Source organism: Salvia splendens, unplaced genomic scaffold, assembly GCF_004379255.2.
Source record: "Salvia splendens isolate huo1 unplaced genomic scaffold, SspV2 ctg68, whole genome shotgun sequence".
In the NCBI taxonomy this organism is placed as follows: Eukaryota; Viridiplantae; Streptophyta; class Magnoliopsida; order Lamiales; family Lamiaceae; genus Salvia; species Salvia splendens.
In genome coordinates, this window is record NW_024599345.1 from 12,419 (window position 1) to 25,022 (window position 12,604).

At 37.5% G+C, this 12,604-nt stretch overlaps 3 pseudogenes; all 3 read right to left on the minus strand.

The window, feature by feature from the left end:
• Positions 1-2,299: 2,299 nt before the first annotated feature.
• On the minus strand, positions 2,300-4,058 carry LOC121790949 (annotated as a pseudogene).
• A 1,453-nt stretch (positions 4,059-5,511) lies between these two features.
• LOC121790952 lies at positions 5,512-7,205 on the minus strand (annotated as a pseudogene).
• Positions 7,206-10,084: 2,879 nt separating this feature from the next.
• LOC121790953 lies at positions 10,085-12,338 on the minus strand (annotated as a pseudogene).
• Between the last annotated feature and the right edge of the window lie 266 nt (positions 12,339-12,604).

Sequence of the window (12,604 nt, forward strand, 5' to 3'; positions counted from 1 at the left end):
CATAATTAACCTTAGTTGATTCAATTGTTTCAATATTATAATATGTGAAAGTGTGACGTGTCCCATCGTGTTAGTTGTTTTTCTTTTATTTTGGAGATGAGCTTAATATTGTCGGTATTTATACTCTTAGGGGTGTTCGGTTTGCAAGATTAAATCTCATGATTAAATATGTACCATGTTTGGTTCATAAGATTGAACCCTTCAACTTAATCCTAGATGGATAGTCTCATGATAATTAGTCATAGCCTCCCCCTCTAACTAAAATAATCTCACAACTTAATCCTAGATGGATAGTCTCATGATATTAGTCATGGCAACCGAATGCCCGAGAAAATTTGTTTAAGAATTTAGACTGGCCCCTTTTTAATGGGTTTTCTAAATTGACAACCTCAAGTAAGTAACGTGCCTTATAATTTTTCTTATTTTAATAAAATATGCAGATACATAGTAATAGGTTTGACTTTACTTAATTAAATAGAATATATAATGTAATATACTAATTGATTTAATCAATATTTTTTAATTCGTTACCTATAAATTATATATATGGTCAGAAACTATAATTTACAAATCCATTAAAAATTAATTCTACATATGTATATATATTTCCACTTATATTATCGTTTAAAATAAGTAGCATAGAATTTCATCCGTTTCTGTTTGTCAAATGTTGAAATAATCTAAATGACTTTTTGTGTTAGTAGTTAGTACATAAAAATTGAAGGCTTTATTAAATTAAAAACCTCTCAGCGTCAATAATTACTGCACAATTGATTTTTTTTTCGAAGTTTTCAATAATATTTTGGATCCAAGTCTTATCTAGAGTTGTCAGCATTTATTTTATTTTATTCTTATATCAATATGTAAGAGTGATAGATTGATAGTGATATAGGGAGCGACGACCACTAGATCTCATGAAAGACCTAATAACTTGTGTAGGGATAAGACTATCCGATTCACTATTTACTAAGATCTCTTTGGTCTTGTTTACAAGATGGCACAGTCAAACCATCGACCAAGCGACTGAATTAAAAAATCACTAGCTATTACAATTTACAATACAGTAAGTAGCTAAGATAACAACCAGAGCCTTCCTGGACTGGAAACTCCAAGAATCACCAAGAACCCTGCACACTAAGAAACTTGTTAGTATAAAACGAAAGATCCTTTCGGATCTACACAAAACATGCAGTAATAAGAGAGATAACAAAGGAATCGCATAGATCTACAAGCTATGGCTCAGTCACCCGCTAATAGTACAGATCTATTCACCAAAACAACGATACAAGGGAGCAACGTTGAATCCAACCGTGAAACACTTCACACACCACGAATACAACTCCAATCCACTCCATAATACCGGATCTGACCTCTCTCAGACCTCACACTCACAAGAAACCTCTCACCAGAAAACCCCAATCTCCTCTGGAACCCTAGCAACCGAATCAGTTGCTAATCTCAACTACTCACACGATTACTGATACGAGTCTATTATTATTATTATTTTGTTTAGATATATTAGGTATTTGCATATCTTTTCTTATATTTGTTTCTTGTTCCATAAGCTAGTATTCTAGTATTATAAATAGGATAGATTGTTATCATTTTATTCATTCAACCCATTAATGAAATCAGTATTTCGCCCAACTTGGCTTGAATCATAAAATTCTATTTCTCTATCGCTGCCGACGAGAACTTCTTGCTCTCAGCTGCAATTTTTGCCGTCCAAGTCACGACCCAACGTTGGGCGTTCGACAAACGACGACACCTCGTTTCTTGATTTTGCGTGGACATCGACGTTAAGGAATTAGGTCCTTAACAATTACACACTCAAACACCTGAGATAAACCATCGTGTAACACTCAGAGAATCATCAGAGAAGAAGAACTCAAGGGAAATCAAAAGACTCAAGAGAGAAGAGAGAGAACACACAGTGAGAATGAGAGAATAATGAAACGGCGGATGGAGTGAGGAGAGTATATCTCAAGTGGTGTGGGCTAGGGCAACACACAACCCCAAACTGCCTGGGCCGAAATAAACCAAGGCCCAACACAAATAATAGTCCACCCATTAACCAGTCCAATAATCAACAACTTGGAATAAATAATGCCCGTATTAATTAGTCAAGCCGCCGAACGCAAAGGTTTAACTAGAAGCATGTATAATGGAGCAATAAATTATGCTTACACAACATATTTTTGGGAAATAAGACATACTAATATTATCACAAAAATATTTATTTTTCGAAAATTATTCTTAAATTACATTTTTTAAAAATAAGACGCAGTATAAAAAAAAACTTCTACTTGATTTCTTTTATTAGTGTGTCTTATTTTCCAACATTTATTTAAGATAAGTTATACTATCACTTAAACTAAACGTTCCTAAATTAATCAAGCATGTGCTCATAAAGGTCGCTTAACAATGGGAATCAAAAGCAAATGGTGTTTCCTATGAAGAGTGGAGCCAAGGCCCTCGGTCATATCCAATTCTTCTGCTTTCATCCCATTTGGAATTTCCCAATCAAAATGATAGAGAAGCATAGCAAGAGGAAGTTCCATGTTTGCCTGCCCCAACAACATGCCGGGACACGTTCTCCTTCCCGCACCAAAGGGTATGTATTCGAGATTGCTCCCGTTGAAATCGATGGAGCTTTCTTCGAATCTCTCTGGTATAAACTTCTCTGGATCGTTCCAATACTTGGGGTCTCTCGCCAATGCCCATGCATTCACTATCACTCTGGTTTTTGTTGGGATTTCGTACCCATTGATTTCACATCTTTGCGAGTTCACTCTAGGGACTAAAAGTGGGGCCGGTGGGTGCAATCTCAAAGTCTCTTTGATAATTAATTTGATGTATTTTAGCTCATCCAACTTGTCTTCGTCTACATATGATCCCTCTTTGTCAAAAACCTTTCTGACTTCTAGTTGGGCTTTGCTGAGTTTGCTAGGGTTTCTTATCAGCTCCGATATTGCCCATTCTATGGTAGATGCTGACGTGTCAGTTCCTCCAAGTAATATATTCTGAGATATAAATTTTTTTTATCATAAATTAATACGTAATCAGAATTTATTCAAAAAGAGAAAGAGATATTCTATAGGTACTATATTAATTATGACATGGAGTAATACAGAAATAATTTTATCACAGCTAAAATATGAGTAGAATTTACCAGTAACACTGCTTTGACATTGTCTGTAGTCAAAGTTCCATCTTTTTCATATTTGAGGAGAATATCCAAGAAATCTTCGAACTCGGCATCATCAGCTGCTGCTCTCTGCTGCTCGATGATGCCATCAAGCACCTGATCTATTTTGCGGCGTAACCGTCGGATCTTGAACCGTGCTCCGGTGATCAACGGCAATAATTTCACGGAAGGATAGAGATCCGCCATCATGAATCCCGTCGCTAACTTTGTCGATTCCGTGAAAATAGAAATCATCACCTTACGCTCTTCGCTCTTCGCCTTGACGGTCGACCTCACGATGACGTCGTACGACGTCAAGTAAAGCCTCTCCGAGAGATCAATCGACGAGCCCTGGCGCGAAGCGATCCAATTGCACATGTTCGTGACTTCTTCCTCCCTTATGCTGCGGAAGGACCGCACCCGCCGAGCGCTGAAAAGCTCGACGGTGCAGATCTTCCGCAGGTGGCGCCAGTAGTCGCCGTAGGGGGAGAAGACGACGCTGCTGGAGTCGTAGGCCAGCTCCTCCGTCGCCATCATCAGAGGGCGGTTGGCGAAGTTGGTGTCGTGAGTTTTCATCACTTGCTTCGCGAATTCGGTGGAGGAGATGAGGAGGAAGTGGAGCTCGCCGAGCTGGAGGTGCATCAGGGGGCCGTGTTTGGCAGCGAGGGAACGGAGAGGCGGTGGGGGCCGGAGGAGGCGCGGAGCATGAGGTGGAGGTTTCCGATGAGAGGGAGGGGTTTGGGGCCGGGGAAGTGTGAGTAAGTCTTTGCTGATTTTGAGATTGTTTGAGATTTGAGGAATATGTAGAGGAAAAGGAGAAAGGGGATTAGAGGTATGAGTGTTGATGGGATGTTAAACTCCATGATTTCTAGTTTCCTATGTGAAGTTGTTGTTTAATGTTGTTATTAATCTACTTATATGAACTTTTAGTTGTCAACTTGTTAGTTCTTAAAATAGTCAAATTCTGACCAATGTTATAATATTTGAAATTGAGAAGTTTCATTTTTTCTATGTCTATCATTTTTATACAAATCGTGTCTTTTGGTGATGCTGAGAAGCATGTTGCAATAGAATATGTGAAAACGTTCCATCTTGTTAGTTGTAATTTTCCTTTATTTTGTTGACTATGCCACTTTTTTATATCGATTTAAGTAACACTACAGGTTTGAACATTAAAAAATAATTCAACGCAATTATTAGAGTATAATATAATTAGACACGCTATCACGGATAGAAAACACTATATAATGATGTGGCAGATACTACCACACATGCTATTTTATTAATTAATTGTGGGAATTTGTTAATAGGTACATTGACGAAAAAATCTGTAATACTTGGTCAGATTATGGTTAATCCTATAAATTTGTAATAAGTTAGTAATGTTATGATTTTGAAATTTTTGCAATCATCCCATAAATTCAGATTTAGGAAAAATCATAGGTATCTAACTTGGTATTATGTGAATATTGAGGTTGGGCCGAAGGTGTTCGATAAAATGTTTTAAAACCTGTGTCTTGAAATATAGGAAACATTTGGGCTTAAAAAATATAAGCCCGCTCCTAATTCCAAAAGCCCAATGGGAGAATCACATAATATAGTACAAACCTATAATTTATTTCATAATTTGGCCCAAAACAAACTTAACTCTTTTTTTCAAATACAATGGTCGAGTAAATTCTTTCAAACAAAACTTTAAATAGTATAATTTTTGGAGTAATAAAATTGTTCCAAATAGAAAATACTACACTTAAATGAAAAGATGCAGTCAGATTATACATAACTTCCATGATTTTAGTATTATTATAAAATTGATATAAAGTAAGTATTATACTATAAATTAAATAATTTATTAAAGTTCGTACTGACTATCTAGAATTTTCCATGCTTGAGTGGGCTTCAAACATTTTTGAATTTTTGACCATATAAGTTATAATATCCGAAATTATCATTCAAAAAATCCTTTCAATAATTGATTATATATAAAGTCAATTTTAATCAATTTTCTAATAAAGTAGCAAAGAATTTCATGGGGGTTTGTCTTGACTTTTATGTTATTATATTAAAATTGAAGACGCGCAGCCTTTACTAAAGACATCGATATTTATGGGAGTATTATTGTAATTTGGACGTGGTGATGGAACTAATCTGTTTGAAATAATTTAGAAAAAACGACCTAATACAATAGTTATTTTTCTCGAAGTTGACAATAATATTTTTGAATCTAAGTCTAATCATATCAACTTAAACTTAGTGCTAACACAATATTTTATTTTTCTCGTACATGTGACAATGATAATGGTGAATTAATTAGTCAAACTCCTTCATGCAAAAGGTCGATTAACAATGGGAATCAAACGCAAAGGGTGTTTCCGATGAACACCGGCGCCGAAGCCCTCTGTCATATCCAATTCTTCTGCTTTCATCCCATTTGGCATTTCCCAGTCGAAATGATAGAGAAGCATTGCAAGCGGATGCTCAACATTGGCAAGCCCGAACAACATGCCAGGGCAGATTCTCCGTCCTGCACCAAAGGGTATGTATTCGAGATTGCTCCCGTTGAAATCAAGGGATCTTTCTTCGAATCTCTCGGGTATAAACATCTCTGGATCGTTCCAATACTCAGGGCATGCATTCACCATCACTCTGGTTCCTGCTGGGATTTCGTAACCATTGATTTCACATCTTTGGGAGTTCAATTTGGGGAATAAAAGTGGGGCCGGTGGGTGCAATCTCAGAGTTTCTTTGATAATTAATTTGAGGTATTTCAGGTCATGAAACTTTTCTTCGTCTATATGTGATCCCTCGCTGTCAAAAACCTTTTTGACCTCTTGTTGAGCTTTGATGAGTTTGCTAGGGTTTCTTATCAGTTCTGACATTGCCCATTCTATAGTAGTAGTTGACGTGTCAGTTCCCGCAAAAAACATATCCTGAAATGGTAATGATTCTGTCAGATTTATGCATCATTCCCAAATCCATAAAATCCTTTAATAAAAAATGACCAAAGTGAACAACTAGATATAATCCATGCACCATCATCAGAAGATTTTTAATTACCTCTTCCGTCCACGATTAAGAGTCTCAAATTTCATTTTTTCATCCGTTCACGACTTTGGTATAAGAAACAAAAAAAGAGCACATACCAGTAGGACTGCTTTGACATTGTCTGTAGTCAAAGTCCCATCTTTTTCATATTTGAGGAGAATATCCAAGAAACCTTCGAACTTAGCATCATCTCCGTCATCCGCGGCCGCTCTCTGCTGCTCGATCATGCTATCGAGCACCTCGTCCAATTGCGGCGCATCGCTCGGATCTTGGACCGGGCTCCGGTGATTAACGGCAGCAATTTGACGGATGGATAGAGATCCGCCATCATGAATCCCGAACAACTTTATGGATTCCATAAAAATCGAAATCATCATCTCACAATGTTCGGCTTTGGCCTTCACCGCCGCCCTCACGATAACATTGAACGACAACATGTAGAGCCTCTCCGACAGATCAACCGCCGAGCCTTGGCGCGAAGCAATCCATTGACACATGTTCATGCTTTCCTCCTCTCTTATGCCGCGGAAGGACCGCACGCGCCGGGCGCTGAGAAGCTCGACGGTGCAGATCTTCCGGAGGTGGCGCCAGTAGTCGCCGTGGGGGGAGGTGGTGATGCCGGTGGAGTCGTAGGCCAGCTCCTCCGTCGCCAGCATCTGAGGCCGGTTCGCGAAATTGGTGTCGTGAGTTCTCATCACTTCCTTTGCGAATTCGGTGGACGAGACGATGAGGAAGTGGAGCTCGCCGAGCTGGAGACGCATTAAGGGGCGGCGAGGGAACGGAACAGGCGGTGGGGGCCGGAGGAGTCGCGGAGCATGAGGTGGAGGTTGCCGATGAGAGGGAGGGGTTTGGGGCCGGGGATGTGTGAGTAACTCTTTGCTGATTTTGAGATTGTGAGAGATTTGACAAACATGAAGAGGAAGAGGAGAAAGGGAAGAAGAACTATGAGAGTTGAGAGGATGCTAAACTCCATGGTTTGCAAGTTCTCTAGTTTCCTGATGTGAAATTTTTGTATGAGGTTATTCATCTATTTATAACCTAAAATTTTGTCAACTTGCATGTTAATTGTTTTGTCAATGAGTTATTTGGTAAATTGACCTCTAGTGCACACCAAACAGTTGGAGAACTCATCCTAAAAGACTGGTCTGTTAGAATAAAGAACTTATTTAGTCTATAAATCGTACACTGTTGCTCTTAACTTATTTAGTCTATAAATCGTACACCGGTTGCTCTTACGGCCGGTATGAGATATTGAGTCCGTAACATGATTCACATGATGGTTCTACCATATGTAAATAGAAGTAGTTTTATCAATAATACATTACATGTTGTACTTTGTAAGAGTATAATTGTTACTCCCCCATCCGCAAAATATTGTAAAAGTTTGACTCGACACGGGTTTTAAGAAATGTGAAGAAAAGTGAGTAGAAAAAGTTAGTGGAATGTAGGTCTCACATTTATATATTTGTTTTATAATAAAATGTGAGTGTAATGAGTTAGTGGAAAGTATTGTCCATTTACCAAAATTGAAAAAAAAAGGTGAAGTGGACAACATTTTACGGAATGATCAAAATGACAAAACTGGACAACATTTCACGGACGGAGGGAGTACTAAGATGTTATATGTATCAATTTAGGTTTCTTAAGAATAGAAAACATAAAAATTAATTATCATTGTTACTACTAGTTTTTATCCCGATGGAAAAACTCATAACCCAAACATTTGGATAAGCATTTGACAAATCTAATACACAATAAAATTTTATTTCAATTAGTCCACAATCTGAATAGGTAAGCTTCTTAGTTAGTAATTAGTTTCCGTCAGTGATTTAATAATCCCTACTATTAATTAATTAATCTTTCGTGTGGATTCAATACAAGTGTCCCATCCAGTGGCGGACACACACACATGAAGAGAGGGGCTTAAGCCCCTCCAAACTTTTTTTTAAAATATATTTTTACTTCAAAATTATTTAAATTTTCTTTGAAAGTAACTTCAGTCCTCACCAAGTTAAAGTGTTAGATGTCTAAATTGTTGGAAATTAACTGGAAGGAGGGACTGAAATTGAAAATTGCAGCGAAAAAATTTATATAACAATGGCCGCCGTATTGTTGGGGTTGGGAAGAAGATGGAAATAACAAAAAAGTTGTTTAATGAATATAAAAATAATAATAGTAATAAAATCTGGAAAGACAATCTCTTATCCCTATTGAAACGTGTTCCACTTTTTATAACAATATAAGTATAACACTTAAATTTGAAATCGTTTCTACAAATTATACTTGACTAACGATTTTATGGCTCTTCTTTACCACTTTAATTGGTGAGTCCATTTTTCCCTTTTTCTTTTGTCATAGTTATTGTATTACATTCGTAAGGTTAATTTACATAGTATTTTATGGTTTATTGAACCATTTAAAAGTTTTTTTGTGTGGTTTTCATAATTTTAATTTCTTATAGAAAGTAAACTTACATTCTAATATTCTTATAGAAAAATAAACTACATTTCTAGGAGTAAAGTTTACATTTTTAATTAATTTAGTAATTTTTACTTATATAGAAATGGAATATTTTTTTTTTAAAAATGCGAAAGGGTAATTATTCATCTTCTATCTTCTCTACGTGCTAGAATTGTTGAATTAGTGGAAATCAGTATGCAAGAAGTTGAATTGGATTTGAATTATAGTATTTATGTTGGCACTTTATGTATTAAATATTTATACAATTTTATTATTGTTATTGAGATTTTTAATATATATATATATATATATATATTAATTTATATATTAATATAGTATATATTAATATTGATAATGAAAAATTTTAGTAAAGCCCCTGCTCAAATTTATTTTTGCGTCCGCCACTGGTCTCATCGTATTATGTTTACTCCTTATTCTGTTGACCGTGTTGGTTGTTAATTTACAATTAAGTCAATTACATCTCTCTAAAATTCTTGACAATTGAGTTAATTGTATCTCTCCAACATGACGCCATTTTATTTCAAACTTATTGGTAACAATACATCAAAAGGGGCATTTACTCGGTGTTAAACATACCGGCAATGCATAGAATAAATTCATGAGGCTCCCTCCTAAAATCAACTCGCAATAGAATGGAATCATATAGGATTGGAAATTTCTAACCTATAAAAAAATTATTTCAATTAGCCGCAAATCCGGATTGGACAAACGTGAAGTCTGATAGGTCGACCGCCACCACGTAGTACTTTATAGAAAATTTCAGTTGTCACCTTCTGTGACAGCTGATTTAATATATGAGTACTAAATCAACCTTAATTAGATGATTCAAATGGGTGTGAAAGTGTCCCATCATGTTAGCTTATTTGCCTTGTTTTGTTGACCATGTTACTTGTAATTTACTAGAAAAAGTCATCTTTTATCTTATTTTAATTCCTACTCCCTTCTCCGTCCCACTTTAGCAATTTCATTGAGTTTTGCGCGAGTTTAAAGAATTATAAAAAAAAAGTTAGCAAAAAAAATTAGTTAGTAATTTTAAAGTAATTTCCATGTAGTATAAAGTATAGGATAAGATAGCTACCCGCACTTGAGAATCCAATCGGTGGCCTGATATTGAAAGCCCATCGTAGATGTGCCCATGCTAGTACATAGCCCACATATTTGAACATGTTCGATTGAATAATATGGAGAGCATTTTTAGTAGTACTCCATGGTTAGGTCAAATTATGGTTAAGTTTGAAAATCAATTAATATCATCCATCATTTTGATACTTTTAGTTTATTATCCCATGAACTTGGATTTATGGCAATCAGAAAATATTACGTGGACAATACACCCAGTCACTTAAACGATCGATGTCGTTCGTCTCACAACAAAATGACGCCATTTTATTTCAAACTTGTGGTATATGAAATGACATTTACTTTAAGTGATAAAATATAAAGAACCATTCTAAATTAACAAATCCTATCACTCAAAGTAAATCCTCCCTAAATTAATTAATCACCTCTGCAAAGGTCGATTAACAATAGGGATTAAACACAAATGGTGTTTCCTATGAACAGTGGCGCCAAAGCCCTCAGTCATATCCAATTCTTCATATTTCATCCCGTTAGGCATTTCCCAATCAAAATGATAGAGAAGCATAGCAAGTGGAAGTTCCACGTTGGCGAGCCCGAACAACATGCCGGGACAGATTCTCCTTCCTGCGCCAAATGGTATATACTCAAGATTGCTCCCATTGAAATCATGGGAACTTTCCTCAAACCTCTCGGGCATAAACTTCTCTGGATCGTTCCAATACTCGGGATCTCTTCCCAGTGCCCATCCATTCACTATAACTCTGGTTCCTGCTGGGATTTCGTAACCGTTGATTTCACATCTTTGGGAGTTCACTTTGGGGATTAAGAGTGGGGCTGGTGGGTGCAATCTCAGAGTCTCCTTGATGATTAATTTGAGGTATTTCAGCTCATGGAACTTGTCTTCATCAATACATGATCCTCGTTGTCAAAAACCTTCTGACTTCTTGTTGAGCTTGATGAGTTTGCTATGGTTTTTAATCAGCTCTGACATTGCCCATTCTATTGTAGTAGCTGACGTGTCGGTTCCCGCAATAAACATATCCTGAAATGGAAAAGTATGAGCTCAAATTGAAAAACAACCATATCTATAATAATTGGGCATATGGGAAAGGATAAGCTGTTCCATGAGAGGGTCTTCAATAGGGGAGTCCGATAATTTTTATTCTACTTAAATTAAAATACCTCAAAAAATGAAAAAAAAATGATTAATTGGTGGATTGGGCATGTCCACTATAGTGTGGACAAGTTTTTTGGTGGCCCGACCAAGTTTCGTGGCCTAGGCCAAATTTTGTGGCTTGGCTCAGGGCCACGGACTTAACTATTGGAGACACCCTAAAATCCGTGAACAAGAATTGACCAAAGCGAACAGCTACAAACAACCACATTAACTTTTAGTTATGTAAATGATTTTTTTTAGAGTTTTAATGATATTAATAGTCTTTGAAAGTGACACGTAACATTACAGATTCAAAAAATAGTCATCAGTCTTAACTACAAAAAGATTAATTCCCTGTTTTAGCCTTCTGTATAAAATAAATCTTATAAATCTGTCGTAATCTAGGCGATTGATCACCTTAAATCTAATGGCTTTAATTTGGCCTCAATTTCATATTTGGACTAAAAAAAGAAAAGCACATACCAATAACACTGCTTTGAGATTGTCGGTAGTTAAAGTCCCATCTTTTTCAAATCTGAGGAGAATATCCAAGAAACCTTCAAACTTGGCCTCATCATCGCCGTCATCCGCGGCCGCTCTCTGCTGCTCGATCATTCCATCGAGCACCTCGTCCAATTTGCGACGCATCCCCCGGATCTTGAACCGCGCCCCGGTGATCAACGAAGCGATTTGACGGAAGGATAGAGGCCGCCAACATGAACCCCGAAGTCAACTTTATAATTTCCATCAGTATCGAAATCATCATCTCACGCTGCTTGGTTTTGGCCTTATTCACGGCCGCCCTCACGATGACGTCGTACGACGACATGTAAAGCCTCTCCGACAGATCAACCGTTGAGCCTTCGCGAGAAGCAATCCAATTGCACATGCTCGTGACTTCTTCCTCTCTAATGCGGCGGAAGGACCGCACGCGTCGCGCGCTGAGGAGCTCGACGGTGCAGATCTTCCGCAGGTGGCGCCAGTAGTCTCCGTAGGGGGAGAAGCTGACGCCGGAGGAGTTGTAGGCGAGCTCCTCCGTGACCATCATCAGAGGTCGGTTGGCGAAGTTGGTGTCGTGAGTTTTCATCACTTCCTTCGCTAATTCGACGGAGGAGACGATGAGGAAGTGGAGCTCGCCGAGCTGGAGATGCGTCAAGGGGCCGTGTGCGGTGGCGAGGTCGCGGAAGAGGCGGTGTGGCCTGGCGGAGGCGCGGAGAATGACGGGGAGGTTGCCGATGAGAGGGAGGGGTTTGGGGCCGGGGAAATGTGAGAGCTCTTTGCTGATTTTGAGATTGTGAGAGATTTGAGAAATATGAAGAGGAAGAGGAAAAAGGAAAGAAGAGGGATGAGTGTTGAAGGGATGAGAGTTGAAGGGATGTCTATCTCCATGATTTACAATTTCTCTACTTTCCTATGTGAAGTTGTTACACTCTCTTTATATGAGCTTTTAGATGTCTAACTTGTGAAATACTCCTCCATACCTTAATAATTATCTACTCTGATTCCGGCACGAGTTTTTAAAATATATAAAGGAAAGTAGGTTACAAAAGTTAGTAGAATATGAATCTCATTATTATAGTAATTTTATAGTAGAATTTAGAATCTACTTACCATTTATGTAAAAGTGGAAGTGGATAACTAATATGGACCAATAA